Source organism: Adiantum capillus-veneris, chromosome 4 (assembly GCF_014529385.1).
Source record: "Adiantum capillus-veneris isolate H3 chromosome 4, ASM1452938v2, whole genome shotgun sequence".
NCBI lineage: Eukaryota > Viridiplantae > Streptophyta > Polypodiopsida > Polypodiales > Pteridaceae > Adiantum > Adiantum capillus-veneris.
The window spans coordinates 75,861,874-75,875,257 of NC_140934.1; the positions used below are offsets into that span (position 1 = coordinate 75,861,874).

A 13,384-nucleotide genomic window follows, 5' to 3' on the forward strand; every position below is an offset into this window, starting at 1 on the left:
CCTTGCCCTTGTCTAGTCTAGCCTTGCCGTTGTCCTGACAGGGGACCGTCTCCACATAAATCTTGTCCTCAATTGTTGTCATGTTCACTAATTGTCTCTCTTGCAAAAGTATTGTTCATGCCAAGCTAATTAAGTATAATGGTTATGTTGCGACCGCTAATTAAGTTCACCTTCCATGGTACCAAAGTAGTCTCATAAAAATTCTCACTAATAATTCTCTTAATTCCGCTAATCTCAATGTTCATAGGCCGTTTCCATTACATCCACCCTTTCCTCACAATTTGGAGTGTCTCCATTAGAAGTGTGAAAACTCAAGTCTTGATTGGTTTCTTCCTTGGTAGCATGGAGAAATAGTTTTCCAAGACTAATATCTTGTGGACCCCTTTAGAAGTAGACTCATCCATACAACTAGTTGAAACAAATCTTGTTTTAGTCTAAAACTTCTTCAGCTTGTCCATTGCCAAATATGGACAATCTATAGCGTGCAAGGAAGAATAGCCTTTCTTCAAGCAATACTTAAATTTTTCTAAATACTTCAACAATAGGTACTGTTGCCACCTGTCAATGATATTCAACAAATCCCCGAGTTCTTTGAGCATAGAAAATCGTTCCTCCAGTGAAAAGCTGCCAAGATATGTAGGACAAACCTACCAAGTATGAGCATTGGAGCCGCATTTTGAACAATTTTGCTTTCGTTTGCGAATCTTGAGCTTCAATAGAGATGTGATGTCACTACAAAAGAGCAAGCACCTGGTGGCGAGCTGCCTTGTCCATGACCAAACAACTGCAAGCTATCTTCTCATGCATCCTTTGAGTAATCTAAATAGCGTTGTAAGTTGGCATTCCTATTTCTCAATCACCATGACTGCCAAAGGAAGAACTCAAAGGATGATTTGATATGTGTGTGTGTGTGTGTGTGTGTGTGTGTGTGTGTGAGAGAGAGAGAGAGAGAGAGAGAGAGAGAGAGAGAGAGAGAGAGAGAGAGAGAGAGAGAGAGAGAGAGAGAGGTAGGTAGGTAGGCTGATGTTAAAGATACAAATTATCTCCCAGTGAAGTTGCGATCTATGTTCACTATAAAATGGAGATGCATCTATTTCCTATCATCTTTCCTTTTATAGAAGGGTGTACTTTTAAAGTTTTGTTGGTGAGTATAGAGCATGTGATTTGCACAATTTTTGTTAAAAGTGATGTATTATGCTAATACATATAGTCAAAACCTAAAAGAAATTTGTGAAATAGGTAACTCCCATTAGAATGTTTGTCCTTCTTTCTTGTAGAAGATGGTGGGTCAACCCACTTGTAGACCAAAAGGTAGATCAAATTGCTCACATCTTTTCAACTTACTCCTTCAATCTCTAGGCTAATCTTTGTATGATACACAAGAAGAAGACTTGAATGGCCAACACAAGAGGGAAATCTCAAGATCAAGCAAGTTTAATGTCTTGTCGCCCACTAGAACGAAAGAGACTTTGCAGAGAAGACTTGAGGGAATCCAAGTTGAGTGTGGTGTGTTTGCCCACCAAAACGAGAAAGACTTGGCGCTTATCCTTCATATGACTCAAGGCATACATTGTGTGAAGTAGCTAGGAAATGCACTATGTGTGAGTCGTGAATGAGAATGGGGTGTTCATTTGAGTAGGTGGTGGGTTTTGTTTGTCAAAAAAGCGTTATTAAAACATAGGCTATATAGACGGCGCGCAGCACCTTCGCTAAACCCAAAATTACTAGACACGTGGAAGGCCAAAGTAAAAAGAAAGAGGGGTTCAACTCAGTCCCACCATGTGTCTAATTGTGATTGGCTACAACTACAAGGGCAGTGAGGTCCACAACGTTGAAAAAGCTGCTACTGTTCGCCACGCGGCGCCTTGCCATTGGCAGTATGTCGTGGCACAAAAATTGAGAATTTAAAAACTGCAGATTTTAAGTTAAAATATAAAGAGCATTTCCCATTTTTAAACTGGATTTTCTGCGAAAAGATCTGTGACAGATTTGTAGAAAGCTGGAATAGTCTGGAAATAGAATAATTATAATATTTTTCTCATAATAAAAAAGGCTAAATTTAATTTTGGTAAATGTTTTTAGAATTTTCCTCTCAAATAAATTTATAAATATATTGACGAGAAGAATCAGCTCTTATCCGAAAGTCTTGGGCCCACGCGGTCTTGCCCATGCTGGCGCAAGAGGTCCTTCACATGGAGATTCTGCAGATGGACGGCTGAGATTAATCGTGCTCCAGCATCATAAATGGACACGATTTAAAAGTTTTAACCTTCTGGAGCATTCGACACGCGAAACATTTTAGACAGTAATCCATAGCTAAGACAAAGCTTAAAGAGGTCTTGCTTGCTTGTGTGTGCTCTTTTCCGCTTTTTCTTCAGTGTAGGGTTTGGCGCACACAGAACGTACAAGCTCATAGATCGCCCCTGCGGCCTCCACTTGCAAACACACATACACTCCACAGTTCCTTACACACACATCGCCTAGTCACAGACGCACACAGAACCATAGTTCCTAAAACACACACCCCGTGTACTACCCTTCGTAGTGGTAGTACACACACACACACACACACACACACACACAGGCGCGCGGTTGTGCTCACATTCGCCCCGCCTTCTACATACTCGTGCATCGATCACATCCCATCGCTAGTGTGGCTGCCAGTTATTCCTGCTTAAATATCGTTTGGAGTTACAATTTTGCGTACAAGGAGGGAATTTCAGTTTTTTTGCAAAGTCTGCTTGACTTGCTGCAGACGGGATTAAGTTGTGTACAAGGAGGGAATTTCAGTTTTTTTGCAAGGTCTGCTTGACTTGCTGCAGACGGGATTAAATAAGACAGGCAACAATGGCTGAGGCATGATTCTAGGAATGCATGGTAGTTGCATGCAGAAACTACTCGGTATTTCTGCATACGGGACTGTGAAAGCAGAGCTTGGCACACGGTGAGCTCTTGGGGTCAGAGACAGATCTAGTCGATTTGCAGCTCACAAAAGTGATACTTGTATGTTAGGGACGAGGTATTGCACATTTTCTTCTTCTACTGATATTCACTTTTACAAAATACAGGCATTGCAGTTGGTTTTGGCCTTGCATAACAAGCTCAGTGCAGATCTATTTTGTCAGTACTCAAGAGGGGTGGCAGGTCAACTGGGGATAGATATGTGATCAATTCTACGACTTGCCTTGTTGTCCTGTGTAGATCTGTCTTGGCTTCCTGACCTACCTTTGCAGTTGAAGGTATTCCAACTTCTGACACCAGATCTGGTGAAGTGACATGATTCTTTCTCACTACATTACTCTGTCTGCTCCTTTGCCGCCTAAACAACAGTGTATGTGTTAAGCTGTGCAGCTAGTCGGGCTGTTATCAAGATTTGTAGCTGCCTTAAAGATTAGGATAGGGAAGCCCATGATTGCCCCACTGAATTCTGCTGCGTCTATTTTTCCTTCTCTTAATTCTACTTTATTTTGAGATTATATGGGTCTGTGGCTTGCCAAATTAATGAATATCTGTTTTTGTTTAGAGCACAGTGATGTATGTTAGCCCTTTTTCCCATCTTGACCTAATATATTTGTTTTGGTTTCAGCATCACTCAAATTATGTGATTTTGCGGCACTGGAGACTTTTCTGCGTTGGAGCTAGTGTTGTTTGCTTCTAAGGCAAGTTCTTGTACACCCTCTGCAAGTTTTTGGCAATGGATTAGGATATTTTTTCGAGGCTCAAGACCATGCTGCTGTTGTCACTGTGGCAGAATTGTTGCTGTGTTGAAGTTGAAGCAGCAATGCCTCCAAGTGTAGAAAGTCCAGTACAGGCACGGATACCAATCCCAGTTCCGGACGGTGTCTTGGGAAGTGGCAAGAAGGGATCAGGGGGAGTACAAACTAGGCCTGTTGGCCGGCGACGCATTTTTGTACAAACTGACACAGGGAGTGTGCTTGGAATTGAGCTCGATCGAGCTGATAATGCCCAAACGGTAAAGAAGAAAATGCAAGCGATGTTGAATGTTCCTACAGAGCAGACTGCTCTTATGTTTGGGGATACGGTCTTCAAAGGTGACTTAAGTGAAGTAAGGAATGATTCACCACTATTATTAACAAGAGAGTTGCAGAGAAGTTTGTCAACTCCATGCATATATCCCTCTTCAGATGTGCAAGTGGCAATGGATGGAGGTCAGCCATTTGAGGTTGTTGGGGGTGTACGGTGCTGCCCAAAGATGAAGCGAATCTTGAAACAGATCAACAAGGCCATTAACTGCGGTGTGGAGCCAGTTGCAGTGAGTGGTGGTCTAGGTGGTGCCTATTATTTCCGTAATACCAATGGGGATAGTGTTGCCATCGTGAAGCCTACTGACGAGGAACCGTTCGCGCCTAACAATCCAAAAGGCTACATAGGGAGGAGTTTGGGGCAGCCTGGCTTGAAGAAGACTGTTAGAGTTGGAGAGACGGGGGTCAGAGAGGTTGCTGCTTATCTTCTCGACCATGAGAATTTTGCGAAGGTACCTCCTACAGCACTGGTGAAGGTTGCTCATCATGCATTTCATGTCAATGGTGCTTCAACAGTCCGCAAGGGACAGGAGAAGGGAATTCAGCCTGTTTCAAAAATAGCTTCTTGTCAGCAGTTTGTGCATCATGATTATGATGCAAGTGACCATGGAACTTCTCGTTTCTCAGTGGCAGCTGTACACAGAATTGGCATTCTCGACATTAGAATCTTTAACACTGATAGACATGCTGGTAACATATTAATTAGGAATAATAAGTCTCTTGACAATACTTGGAGCTACTCTAATGTTCATGTGAATGAGTCACTGGAACTTATTCCAATTGACCATGGACTATGTCTACCTGAAGCTCTTGAAGATCCTTACTTTGAGTGGCTTCACTGGCCGCAGGCCTCGGTGCCTTTCTCAGAGGAAGAGCTTGATTATATTAAGCGTCTGGATCAGCATAAAGATGCAGATGTACTTCGACGTGAGCTGCCGATGTTAAGAGAGGTGTGCTTTAGGATGCTCATCCTCTCCACAACACTCTTGAAAAGGGCAGCTGCTGCCGGATTGTGTCTAGCAGAAATAGGAGAAATGATGAGCAGGGATGGACTTGAGGAAGCTAGTGAGCTTGAGCTACTTTGCATGCAAGCTAAGTTTGAAATTGAGACGGAGCTTCTAGGCGGGAAGCTGTGCTGTGACGATGGTTATGAGGATGCAGCAATCTCTGAAGTTTCTGTTGGAGAGGATCTGCATGAGCAATTTGAATTTGAAATGGATCATGAGTTTGATCACAAGTTGAATTTTATGTCCAATGATTATCAACTCTTTCCAACAGAAAGTGACTGTGTTGGTTTGGATCAATCTATTTTTCCACTCTTGCCTGACCTTCCAGCACCTGCTCATGATTTCAATTTTTCTCCCAGAGCTCTGCACCCAAGCCGAATTCCTCTTCAAATTTGGCCAGATGCGTCAGCGTTAGAAGAGGATGGCTACTTGGGCTCCTCTCGCAAAGTCTTGGATGGAGGTTCGAGTTTATGGAATGGTAGGATTGAATATTGGCAGAAGTTGATAGCAGATAAAAAGTCAGACATGAAGTCTCCAAGAGGTGCTCGTGCTGAGCGCAGTCCCAGACTTTGCGCGGAGTTCTGTCCCTTGACCGAGGAGGAGGAGGTCCTCGTTTTTGCAGATAACGACACCAAAACGAATGATGCTTTGCAAGATTCTGATCTCATATCCCCCAGGGCAATGTCTTTGAGGAGTGTTAGCTTCCACAATCGGAAGCAGAGATATTTGGACGGCTGTGAACATAGGATGCCAGCTTCTGAAACAACAGGGAAGAACAATGCTAATGGTGGTTCTCCCCCTTTCTCTCTTGCAGACATGAGTGAGAAGGAGTGGATTCTCTTCATGGGTCACTTTGAGGGTCTTCTAGAGGAAGCACTGGCAAACAGACCAGAACGTAGTGTTAACCACAGGCAGAGGCTTGGTATTTCTTGCCAATTTTGAAAAACAGAGGAATGGTTTTCAGTGTTGGAGTCCTGGAGGAGCCTTTTTTGAAACCTACAGTACTTCGTAAACACCCACGTTAGGCTTTCTTGATATGAGGAGAGCTCTTACGATGCTGGCTGTGAGTAGGTGTTGATTGTACAGTAAAGGAATGCTTACATACACTTTTCAGTTTGTAAATTCTTTGAACTGACTCTCCTGTTGTGGCAGCAAGAAAAGTCATTGCTTCTGCTTAACAAAGAGTACTTGTATGGCAAAATAGACAACCTTTTGGAAAATAGGGTGTCATGCATTTTTGTGATTGCCTTTGAAGTCATTGTCATTGTCTGTTTGAATGAATGGTGGGCTTTCATTAATGTTGTTGTTACGAGCGGAAGCTTCCACATGGATAATCTCTTATCATATTGTGCCATTAATTGATGTCTTTCTTGCAAAGATTAAAGATTTCAAGGAGCAATTGATTGCTACACGCTATTTTATTCTCGACAGTTTTGTTATGTAAACTGTTTTGATGCGTTATAAGATTGATATCAGACATTTGTGTTCAATCAGGAACCTGTGACCAGGGGTTGATTTAAAGCTGTCAAGTACATGAGTCTCTACACTCTTAAGGAGGCTCAGTCTAAGAAAATCAAGGCCAAGTAGTGTGCTGTTGATCAAGCCTTTGTTAAAGGGGGGAAAATGTTGTCAGTTAGAAGGGAGAGATAGACTACTGCACCTTCCATCATGAAGAATAAGACTAACATAAGATAGTGAGAAAGGCGTGTAAAAGATGAAATACAACTCTTGTAGCTAAAGAGATCACAGCACCAAGTCGTGTATTACGTTTAAGGGTTAAAGATACTTCACAGAAAGGAAAATGGCCCACGTCAAGGTGACAGAGGCTTATAGGCAAGAGGAGAATGTGACCATTGCAGATTGTTTCTTGTGTGATGCATATTTTGTTCACATTGCACTAGGTACAGAATGGGCATGCACTTAACATATGACCCTTTTGTTGATGATCCATGTTTTTGCAGCCTTTGCAGATTCTCAAGTATGGTGCTTTAAAAATGTTGCTACCAAGCACATTATCATTAGTGTAATGTTATTTCTCTCGAGTTTGCCCTAATGAAAACAATGTCTCATTGTCGAACAACGCGATTATTTCCCGTCACTAAAACAAGTGAAATCTCTTTCACAAAAACCAACACCCCACTACAAAAAGCACAGAAGTGTGTCACTTTGAAGTTAGATCCATCTAAAAACACAATGCATGTGGATAATAATTGCCCCTCAATCCCCCCCCCCCCCCCCCCACCCCCCAACACACACACACACACCCCCTCTCATGATGTAATGATCTAATTCCCTAAGTACATCCTTTGGGAGGTGATCACACCTCTCTCCCCACACGCGCGCGCACACACTTTTTGTAATGTCAAATTGAATTACTAATGGGAAACCTCAAAACCAGGAAAACCCATAGGAAACATTACAAGTGGAAAATGAGAAACAATCAAGTAGAGCTCATAGTGAAGGGAGGAGAGCTCATCCAAATCAAGGGAAAATATAAGAGATTGACGAAGAGAGGCTTTAAAGAGGAACATATAGTCCATCTGTACGTGCTCTTCAAATTGTCTAGAGCACCCAAAATCGAACCCAAGCCAAAAAGCATGCATATGACTGGAGCAACGACTGAAGAACGTGCGAGTGCGACGAAGAGAGGTTGACAAAGAGGAACACACAGTCCACCTGAACCTGCTGAAACATGAGAAGAGTACGTGTCAAAATCGAACCTAGCCAAAAAGTCTGCATATGGTTGGAGCAACAACAAATACATATGTGTGTGTATACTGTATGTACTGCATAGGCAAAATCCTGAATGAAGTGCCATGACAAAGGAAAACCCAATTTGTTGTCACGCAAGGTTTGCACTAGCCATCTTAACATCTCTTTAGCCTGCTCATTTTCACTCCTATCCTCATCTATTACATCTTGGAAATTTAAATATTTTTTGTAATATTATTTGAAACCTGTATAGGTTGCACGTGCTTCATTAGGACTTACATTTGTATTGCCACCATTGAATAGAGGTAATAACGTATTCGATACATTTTGTGACCTTGTGTTTATCACCTTGGTACATGCTAATAAGGGCTGAATTGTATCATCACAAAAATATATTGACTAATCAAGATACGCTTCGTTTGCGGATGGTACAACATGTAACTTGCGCTTTCTAAATTGTAACCAATAAAAATACATTTCACAGCCTTATTATTCAATTATCTGTGACCCCTTGAAACTAGAGTTTTGACCAACATTTGGTGTTTCAAACACAAAAGGTGAGAACTATTAGAGCTCATGGACTACAACGTAAGGTGAGCAACCAAATACGCCCAAATGACTAATGGATGGCTTCTTGGCATGCCAAGCATCATAAGGAGTGATAGATTGCAATGCTTTTGTGGGACAACTGTTTAGCACATACACAATACACGTAACCGTCTCAAGTCAAAACATATGTGGCAAAGCTTGGTTTCTCTCAAGACAAATTGTATGTGGCAAAGCTTGGTTTTTGACCATGCATTGTGCCATCTCTATAAGTGACGTGTTATTCCTCTCTGCACGCCATTTTGCGGATAAGTGTACGACAATTTACGTTGATGTTTTATCCCAAGACTAGCCATATATGCATCGAACTCTTTAGACATATAATCCCCCCTCCCCCTTGAGTAGAACAACAGAGGGTGCCCACATTAAAACGAGGCACATTTTCATCCATAAGCGGAAATTGTTTGAAATATATACTTTGGCTTTTGCCTTAAGCGAACACACCCATGCATGCCTATAATAATTATCAATTTAAGTCACAAAGTATAATAACTTCCAAAAGAAGAGCTGTGCATTGGAGCACAAACATCATTGGGTATAAGCTATAATTTGTGAGTAGCCCACACAAAACCTTACTTTGTAAATTTAGAATGCCGTATTTTTTCCATCTTACAACTTTCACATACATGCTTCAATGGTGCCTTAGGAGGAGACAATGAAGCGGCCATATCAGATTTTTGCAAATGCAAACACAACAAACTGGAAAAATTCAGATGACCAAAATGATAATGCCAAAGTTTTGCATCTAAAATAGCCTTCAAATAAGAGATTTCACATACTGAATCTTCCACACATTTCTTGTAAGCATTGGGTTTATACAGACCCTGAAACAAAGTACCAAATGCCACAAGATTATCACCAAAAGTGAGATCATGCACAATACATTTTTCATCCACAAACTTGACTACAAGACCAAATTTTGTAAGTGCAAACATAGACACAAAGTTCTTCTTGATCCCACATACATCCAAAAGTGTGAAAGAGCTTCCACCTACAACAATAATAGAATTTCCTCAATTTCTTGAACTGGATAAGAGGCATTGTAGGCACACATAATAGTATTCATGTTAGGGACAATCTTCAGAGAAGTGAACAAATCATGATGAGTCGTAATGTGCTTGGTTTCACCACCATCAAAGCACCACACATAATCTATAGATTTGCAATACATGCATCATGGACATATATGTCATATTGATATTGTACACTAAAATCTCATTTTGCATCTTGTACAATATTTACCAAATCTGCATTGGTAGACGCATTTGCAACGGCTAATTTGACTCTTTCTTTCGAGCCTGTTTAGTCTTAAGCTTAGGGCATTGCTTGATGAATGATCATTTGTCTTAAAATAATGACATTTCAACTTCTTCTTACCATTACCACAAGGCTTGTTAGACCCATTGCTATTTGAAGAAGCAGTAGTTGTGGGGCCAACCACATTTCTCTTTTGATGTGTAACCATAAATATCTGTTCAAGACTATGTTGCTTAGCCCTACTTTTTTTGGATTGGGCCTCTTGCTGCAATACAGAGACAAAACCACCAAATTTTACATCATGAGGTTTATTTTTTGCCACAACTTTAAAGGTAGAGACAAAAGTCTGATAAGAATCTTGCAAAGCATCAAGAATTATTTGCACAAGAGTACTAGCAAGAATGATTTCGCCAAACATACTTAACATCTCATTCAAATCTTTAATCCCCGTAAGTAACATATCCATGTGATACTCCTCATGCATAACCTTGGACTCTAGCTCCTTACGCAGGTAAGCAGGTGTATGGATAAGGGTAATACAAGGGGAGGCATGGACCCTTGTGGGACGGGTGTCTAACCTCACTCCTATCTTATTGCTGACATAGCGAGAACCACGAATATAATTGTCAATCCATGGGACGAAACTGGCTCGACTAGTGCATAGAGGCTACAAGAGGTTATCAATCTCTTGGAAAACAACAAACAACTCGCATCTAACTCCAAGCTACACTCAAATGACTGAAATCACCAAAAGCTAATCACTCATCAACAAACAAATCACCTCCGTTACAACATCAAAAGACATCCAAACGTTACAAAACTTCTAAGACATGTTTATAAGACCTAAGCACACATGCTTATGGTTTCAAATCTCACTTTATCTCAAGTGCAAAAATCATGATTATTAACAGCAATGAGTTTTTGATCTAGTCGTTTTCGACCCAGAATGCATCTAAATGCTTAGCAATGATGTCTCAATACCTCGCCTATGTTTAGTTTTTGATTTTAAAGTGTAAATTTCTACTTATGATGAAATTAGACCGCGGGTCGGCAATGCAAAAACTACAAAATACCGTGAAATACTTATGTCAATGCGTAGAGCTCTTACCTGTGGTTGCAACGCAGCAGACGCGACTTCAATGTGACAACCGGGGAGGGAGTAGTAAGTGCGAGAAGGAGAGAAGTGAGCCCCGTTAGCTCACATTGTGTTTCATTATCCAAAAACTTAATTAAAACTTTACAAAGTTGGCTTTTATACCTTAGTCAAAGTCTAAAATGTGTAATGTCCGGCGCCCAAGACCTTTGAGGCTCCACACTTATTGTATCTGCAACCTAGGTACACTAACCGATCTATGCTTTATATCTTGGAACTCTTATTGAGCCCGTAACACGCTACAATTATCACAATGGTTAAATAAATCGAGAAATTACAATACGTGACCATTTTGAAAAAATGTGTAACTCCAATCTTCACTGCTGCTTCATATTCATCTTCAATGTGCATCCATACGTCTTTGGTCTTTAGCATCTGCTGTTAACTGATGTTGACTTAGTTAACATTTTCGATGAGTGTAAATAGTGCACATACTATCAGGAAATCATCAAAAAACAGTTTTTTTTAAATTTTTAAAATCATTTTTCTTGATATTGGAACTTAAAAACGAAAAAATCCAGCAAAAAACAATATAGCTGTATTTTTCAATGAATTTTCTTAATTATTGGATTTTCACTTTGCTTTTTTAGCGCATTTTGTTATTTTCTTTGAATTTTTCAATAAACAGGTCAAAAATTAATAATAAATAGCAAATGAGCTCAGATGAAAAAACTGAAAATATGTTAATGATCAAAAGGATAAGGCTCTCCAGCAGCGGTGCCAAATGTGGGACGGGTGTCTAATCTTACTCCTATCTTATTGCAGACATAGCGAGAACCACGAATATAATTGTCAATCCATAGGATGAAGCTGACTCGACTAGTGCATAGAGGCTACAAGAGGTTGTCAATCTCTTGAAAAAAAACAAAAAACTTGCATCTACTCAAGCTACACTCAAATGACTGAAATCACCAAAAGCTAATCGCTCATCGAAAAACAAATCACATTCGTTACAGTATCAAACGGCATCCAAACGTTACGAAACTTCTAGGACATGTTTATAAGACCTAAGCACACATGCTTATGGTCTCAAATCTGAGTTTAGATCAAGTGCAAAAATCATGTTTATTAACAGCAGGGAGTTTTTGACCTAGTCGTTTTCGACCCAGAATACATCTAAATGCTTAGCAATGATGCCACAATACTCCATCTATGCTTAGTTTTTTATTTTGAAGTGTAAATTCCTACTTATGATGAAATTAGGAGGCGGGTCGACGACGTCAAAAGCTACGATATACCATGAAATGCTTGTAACGTCAATGCCTAGAGCTCTTACCTGCGGTTGCAATGCAACGATGCGACTACAATGTGACAACCGGGGAGGGAGTAGGAAGCGCGAGAAGGAGAGAAGTGAGCGCTGTTAGCTCAGCTCTGTTTCTTTATCCAAAAACTTAATTAAAATATTACAAAGTTGGCTTTTATACCTTAGCCAAGGTCTAAAATGTGTAATGTTCGGCACCCAATGCCTTTGAGACTCCACACTTGTTGTATCTATAACCTAGGTACATTGTAACATTTAATGGCCTAGTAACTTGTGTGTAGCAGAAAATAGCATGAACATAGTGAGCATTTCATTAGAATAGATTCCTAATGAGAATAACAAGAGTGCTTGGGTGGAGAGAGCAACGAAAAGTATAACACCTAGGTAGATAATATGAACAATACTTCAAAAGAGAGAGAAATTAAGCTATTGAAAACAGTTGAGGACCGGATTTACATGGAGCCGGTCCCCCCTCCAAAAGGCTTTGTATTATGGTTTCTCCCATCAAGAGAGACATTTTACCATACAATTCTTTGTGTTCCTTCAATACTAGCTAGTGCAATGAAGATGGAAACTTCAAGCACTAAGCACAACACTTATTAAACACAACATCAATTCCCTCACGGTCTCAGACCCAAGACCTCACACACCTTCGAAGATGGTGAGAGCTAGAGGGGTATGAGAGTAGATTGAGAGGAAGGAGTATTCTTACGAGAAAGATGTACATCTCCTCACATAATCACTCATATTAGCATAGCTTAGCTTAGTAATTAGCATGGTAGAGGAGATGAGCATGCATTGAAGCTTGGCTCTTGGTTGGATTTGCATCACAAAGCCAAGAGTTGTTGGTGTAGGCCTCCCTTCTCACAAGCTTAGAGTAGGTGGTAAGCTTTCCATTAAAGCTTGAGAAGGAGAGAGAGAGAGAGTCTTCTTGCTCCACACATGAGATTGTGTGAGTGTGTAAGTGATAGTGCCTTTGAAAAATCAGCCCCCTCTCTCTCTTGGTTGACCCCTCTTGCTATTTGCTCATGCTCACACCCTATTGGACCTCCCCAGGCTTAGCCAATGGAAATTAAGCAGCATAAGTGATAGCCTTTTGATATGTGTCCCCTTTTCCCCTTTTGTGAGAGCTTTAGGTGATTAATTAATGCAACTAAACTCTCATTGGACCCCTTTTTCTCCTGGCCAATACGAATCAAACAAGCCATTGGGCTGCTAAATGCTCATTCGACCCCTTGGGAGACTGTCCAATAGTCTTCTAGAGAGCTTAATTCTTATTGGTTCTTTTATTAAGTGTTTTTAAATTAATTAAAGTAGATTTACTCTAGCATAATTCTCATTGGTC

General features: G+C 40.6%; 1 pseudogene across 3 annotated transcripts; it reads left to right on the plus strand.

Annotated features, from left to right (window-relative positions):
- The first annotated feature begins 2,316 nt into the window (after positions 1-2,316).
- LOC147459439 (phosphatidylinositol 4-kinase gamma 6 pseudogene) lies at positions 2,317-6,295 on the plus strand (annotated as a pseudogene). 3 transcript variants are annotated; one of them, XR_015187878.1, is made up of 4 exons: positions 2,317-3,019; positions 3,112-3,239; positions 3,587-3,659; positions 3,752-6,295. The product of XR_015187878.1 is annotated as a phosphatidylinositol 4-kinase gamma 6 pseudogene, transcript variant X3 (transcript). The 3 variants fall into 3 exon arrangements; XR_015187877.1 differs by having other exon boundaries at positions 3,126-3,239; XR_015187876.1 differs by having other exon boundaries at positions 2,317-2,944; positions 3,069-3,239.
- The last annotated feature ends 7,089 nt before the right edge of the window (positions 6,296-13,384 follow it).